This window comes from Geotrypetes seraphini, chromosome 14, assembly GCF_902459505.1.
Source record: "Geotrypetes seraphini chromosome 14, aGeoSer1.1, whole genome shotgun sequence".
Classification (NCBI taxonomy): domain Eukaryota; kingdom Metazoa; phylum Chordata; class Amphibia; order Gymnophiona; family Dermophiidae; genus Geotrypetes; species Geotrypetes seraphini.
In genome coordinates this window covers 20,917,020-20,923,128 of record NC_047097.1, presented here as the reverse complement: position 1 = coordinate 20,923,128, position 6,109 = coordinate 20,917,020, and the positions used below count along the sequence as shown (strand labels likewise).

Below are 6,109 nucleotides of genomic sequence, written 5' to 3'. Positions count from 1 at the left end.
ACCCTTCCGGGGAGAAATTTTCACTCCTATATTAGTTATTCCACAGGAGTAATTAATGCTGGATTAAATATATGAATAGATAATTTTTTTTCTATAGATAAAAAGAGAATAGGAGAAAATCTTTAATAAATAGACTCTTCAGAGAATAAGGATTTGTTTATTATGGAAACAGCAATAATGATTGCAGGTTCAAAATGAAAACGTCTTTTGCTCCTTTCTAACATTTGAAAAGGCTTCTCTGGTTGGGTTGGCTTTGCTTATACTTTCACTAAACCAGGGGGTTTTTTGTAAGAAAATTGTGTTTTTGACTCGTGAGGTATTCAGAACACAATATAAGACTTGAAATTATTCTTCAGCTGCAGTCACACACTTACATGTTTGAGTAGAGTTTCAGTCATATACTTGGTGTGAGTGGAGTCATGTACATCATATGAAAGGCAATTCTTAATTTAGGCATCTGCATTTACATGCTCCTTGACTGCTTACATGTATAACATGCTAGCATTTATATGCCTATGCACTATTCTACAATGGTGCATGTAACCTGCATAGCATGCTAATGTAGTGGGGGGGGGGGCATATACATGGGCAGAACAAGGTGGAACATGGGCAGAGCTCACTCTTATGTGCGTAGTGTCCATAGTACCTGAAGACTGAAGGGTGAACAATCTAACACAGATTTTTTAAAAGAGCTTTGGGGTAATCCAGAAAATTACAGACTAGTACGCCTAACTTCAGTGCCAGCAAAAAAAGGGCCAATTATTATAAAGAATAAAATTACGGAACACGTAGACAAACATGGTTTAATGGGACAGAGTCATAAGAACATAAGAATTGCCGCTGCTGGGTCAGACCAGTGGTCCATTGTTCCTAGCAGTCCGCGGCGGCCCTTTGGTCAAAAACCAGTGCTCTAAATGAGTCCAGCCTCATCTGGGAATGTTCCAGTTTAGCAGGATCTTGTACAACTTTGTCTTGAATCCCTGGAGGGTGTTTTACCCTATAACAGACTCCGGAAGAGCGTTCCAGTTTTTTACCACTCTCTGGGTGAAGAAGAACTTCCTTACATTTGTACGTAATCTATCCCCTTTTAACTTTAGAGAGTGCCCTCTCGTTCTCTCTACCTTGGAGAGGGTGAACAACCTGTCTTTATCTACTAAGTCTATTCTCTTCAGTATTTTGAATGTTTCGATCATGTCCCCTCTCAGTCTCCTCTTTTCTAGGGAGAAGAGGCCCAGTTTCTCTAATCTCTCACTGTACGGCAACTCCAACCCCTTAACCATTTTAGTCGCTCTCCTCTGGACCCTTTCGAGTAGTACTGTGTCCTTCTTCATGTATGGCGACGCAGTACTCCAAGTGAGTGCACACCATGGCCCGGTACAGTGGCATGATAACCTTCTCTGATCTGTTCGTGATCCCCTTCTTAATCATTCCTAGCATTTTGTTTGCCTTTTGTGCCGCTACCGGTCATTGCGCGGACGGCTTCATTGACTTGTCAATCAGAACTCTCAAGTCTCTTTCCTGGGAGGTCTCTCCAAGTACTGCCCCGGACATCCTCTATTCGTGCATGAGAGTTTTGTTACCGCCATGCATCACTTTACACTTATCCACGTTGACCTCAGTTGCCATGTCGATGCCCATTTCTCGAGCTTGATTATGTCATGTTGCAGATCTTTGCAATCCCCCTGTGTCTTCATTATTCTGAATAACTTTGTATTGTGCGCAAATTTAATCAACTCACTCGTACCAATGTCCAGATCGTTTATAAAGATGTTGAAGAGCACGGGTCCAAGCACTGGTGCCAAACTGGTGACGCTCTTCCAGTACGAGTATTGTCCATTTACCCCCACTCTCTGTTTCTTATCCTCCAGCCAATTTTTAATCCATGTGAGTATTTCACCCTTGATTCCATGGCTCGCAATTTTCCAAAGTAGTCGTTCATGCAAAACCTTGTCGAACGCCTTCTGAAAATCCACATATTCAATGTCGACTGTGTCACCCTTGTCTATCTGCCTGTTTACTCCCTTGAAGAAGTGCAGCAAGTTCGTCAGGCAGGATTTGCCTTTGCGAAGCCATGCTGGCTGGTCCTCATCAGATCGTGCCTGTCAAGGTGATCAATGATGCAGTCCTTTATCAGCACCTCTACCATCTTTCCCGGTACCGAGGTCAGACTCACCGGTCTGTAGTTTCCCGGATCTCCCTTCAAACCTTTTTTGAAGATCAGTGTAACATTCGCCACCTTCCAGTCTTCCGGAATCTTTCCTGATTTGATCGACAGATTGGCTATTAGTTGAAGCAGTTCAGCTATAGTCCCTTTCAGTTCCTTGATGACCCTTGGATGGATGCCATCTGGTCCCGGGGATTTATCGCTCTTAAGCCTATCGATCTGCCTGCATACCTCAACCCTGACCATCAACCCTGTCAGTTTCCCGTCTTAGTTTCCAGCATATAGCCTAATGGGTTCCGGTATGTTGTGTATATCCTCTTTGGCAAATACAGATGCAAAAAATGTGTTCAATGTAGTGATTAATTAGTGATTAGATAGGAGGCAATCCAGGAAAGGGCTGTGCTAGCAATGATTGAGACAAGTGTGGTTGATGGTATAGAATGCTGCTGTAAGACTGAGAGACTGAAGAGATGATGAGAACTGGTTTGTGATGATCTAAATCTAAATAATATAAGGCCAATAAGGGATGTTTCAGTAGAGTGGTGTTTTTCAGAAGACTGTTTGGTTTGGGTGAAGGGTGTTAGTTTTTGCTACATAGTTCTCTAGAATACCAAGTATATGGTTTTCTATTAGAAATAAAGATAAATTATTCAAATAAAGATAAATCGCATATGAGAAAATAATCTAGACAATTACATAATATCTAGCCCACGTTATTGGGACTGCTTCAAAAAGTAAATGAAACATATGTCTAATAAGAAATCATTTCTTAGCTCTTCAGTATATCATATAGACAAGCAAAGTAAACATATATTTTAATCACCTATATCCTCAACAACTACTAATTCTTTTTCAGAATTTGTCTGAGGTACATTCTTATCATGAAGAAATAGCTCCAAATGAGAAGGATCCATTAAGGTATACTTATTATTTCCATATGCAAACAGGCATCCAGTCAGGTTTTCAGGATTTCCCCCAATGAATATGCATGAGATTTATTAGCATACAGTGAAAGCAGTGCAAGCAAATAGATCTCATGCATATTCATTGGGGAAATCCTGAAAACCCGACTGGATTGCTGCCCTCAAGGAGGGGCTTTGACTCCCCTGGTCTAGATGGTGGACTTCACCATTTTTCATCAGCATATTTCCCTTTCCAGGCAAACTTATTTTCACCTTCACATGGTTAGGACATCCTAAGCTGTCATGGTAGGAAACTTTTCCGCTGACAAAAAGAAACCATTTGTGGCTCACCAAGTTAAGGCACCTTATTGCACCTTGTCCATCTTCTCAAACTCTCCAGTTCAAATCCCACTCTCACCTTCACTCATTTTAACAGCTTCCTATTAGCTCTTATAAGAGTATACATGGTGGACTTTGCTGTTTTCATGAGCATTGTGCAGTTTGCAGGCACACTTATTTTGATCTTGCCATGGCTAGGATATCCTAAGCTCTCATGGTAAGAAACCCCTAACTCAAATGAAGTGGCTGTGGCTCAACAGTTAATGGCACCTCTCCCATCCTCTGAAGGTCAAATCCAAATTATGTTTGGATACCCCAAAACATGCTCAATTTTTTGGAGACAATCTGCCATCTAGGTGCATCTTGATGATCTCACAATGAGATCAACATTGTGCATCAGATACATTCATTACAGCCATTGTGGTAGGAATGTATTTCTTTTTATGCAATATATACACAGGGCAACAGGTATGAGTTTACTAAAACATTCAGAGGGTTTGGACAGGTGTTGAAGGAAGGTACATGTTTTGAGATGTAGCCTAGAGACATTACTATTGATAAATTCAGCTTGGCTTTAGACTTGGGGTGTGGTTTCATGCCTGAGGAGTGTGTGTTGGGGTAGGGGAGGGAGTTTAGGATGATATCAGAGAATTGCTGCAGATCATTTTAAAGCTCAACCCAAATATGTTTAAACAAAGGAATGGCCAAAGAATGCCCAAACAGTTTGAAGGTTTTCTGGTAGAAAAATTAATATTATATTTTTGCTAACCATACTCAAGACTTGAACCCCTGATGTTTGTAAGACAAAAACAGTGCTTTGAAGCATTGAGCTACAGAGAGGATTCCTTTTAGAATTTGGTAACAGGAGCTTCTATAGACTAAGCAGATGACAAATGGCTTCTTGTAAAAGCTTTGAGAAGTAAAGGAAATGATTAAAAGCCAGTACAGGTTTGTTTGGCCAAACAACACCCAAAGCAAGCTCAATCAGATTGAAAGTTTTCTGGCGGGAAGTTGTAACGGTGCCTATGATGTCAGATGCCACTTAGGTGTGCTTAGTATAGGAAGGTCCATCAGAGCAGAGTTTTCTCTTTTAGGACAGGTGCCTTAACTCGGTGAGCCATAAATAGATTCTTTCAATCAGGGGAGAAGTTTCCTACCCTGACAGCTTAGGATATGCTAGCCATGTGAAGGTGAGAATAAGTTTGCTTGGATAAGGAAATGCGCTGATGAAAAATGGCAAAATCCACCATGACAGGGCAGGGAGATCCACCTTGGGTTGTCTCCTGGCATCTATCCTAGCAGAATTAACTACAGCCGTTTAGGCGTTCTTCTGGCGCTCTGATACGGCGCAGCAAGAATGCCGCTACTACACCCATAACGACGCCTATATGGAACAGTATAATAAATCCTGAATTGCTATTATTTTATGGCTCATTGTCTAGCACAGCGGTCAGAATGAAGGGTAGCGTGTGAGCATGGTGTGGGTTCAACTCCCTCGTGTAGTTCAGCTGACACAATCAAATCATAGTTACCTTATGCTAGCCAAAAAAGTTAAGAGGATGTTAGGAATTATTAGGAAAGGGATGGTAAATAAGACCAAAAATATTATAATTTTTTTTGTTGTTGTTTGCTTAAAAGATTTATATCCCGCATATCCAGAAATCTATGTGGGTTACAAAATTGACATTCATAAAATAAATATATAAACGTTTATATACTTTGGGCTAGATTCACTAACCTGCATCTCCGTGGCTGATCTGCCGCAGGCCGACCAATTCATGAAGGGAGAATATTCAAATGGGAGCGATCGGAAGCACGCCCCCATCCGACAACACGGATCGCTGTGTAACGATCCGACACATGCGCAGACTATCTACTTTGCCTGTAGATGGTCTGCGCATGCGTTTACTGTCATCTTTTTTTTAACTCGCTTTCAAACAACTTCTGCTCTGTAGATCTGGAATCTCCCTGGTCCCACCCCCATCCCTAGATCTGGGATCTCTAGCCCACTGCACCCCACTCGGGGATCTGGGCTCTTTCTAGTGCAGCCCACCACCCTACCTACATATTTGGGATCTCTCTAACCACCCTATCTATCTAGCCTCAACTCACCCCATCTATGGATTTGGAATCTCTATCCCACCTGTCCCCTTGTGGATTCAGCTTCTCTTCAACACCCCCACAGAACTTAAAATGCACAGCATGATGCTGGCAGAGACAAAAACTGAAATAGGCCTCCCTCACAGCTAAGCAGGCATAATTATTGACTCTCCTGCTCTCTGCCGCCCTTTCCCGCAGTGCAGCCCCACTTTAAACCCATGCGTTAAAACCACAGGCAGAGAGCAGGGCGCTTTTGATGGGGCAGGTTTGTTACACAAGTGACTGGTCCTCACCAGTTGCTTGTTTTTTGATTGGACAGTCAGAAGAAAGTTTAGCGAATCACGTCCTTCCTGCTTTGCATGCCGTTTCCCCTCATTTGCATGCACGGATTGGGATCGGATTAGAGGATGATCGGTACATAGGTTAGTGAATCGGGTCAGAGGGAAATTGGGTCGCAAACTGATCGGTATACAATCAGTTTGCTTAGTGAATCTAGCCCTTTGTTTCTACAACCCTTGATACATTTAAAACAAATAGCAAAACTGCCTATCATACAGCATAAGAAGCCGTACAAAAAATGTAAGCTTTCAAACTTTTTTGAAAA

At 41.9% G+C, this 6,109-nt stretch overlaps 1 protein-coding gene across 1 annotated transcript in view; it reads left to right on the top strand.

The window, feature by feature from the left end:
* LOC117348588 (aromatase 3-like) overlaps window positions 1–6,109 on the top strand; it is a 70,774-nt gene that overhangs the window by 387 nt on the left and 64,278 nt on the right. The window lies entirely within an intron of this gene.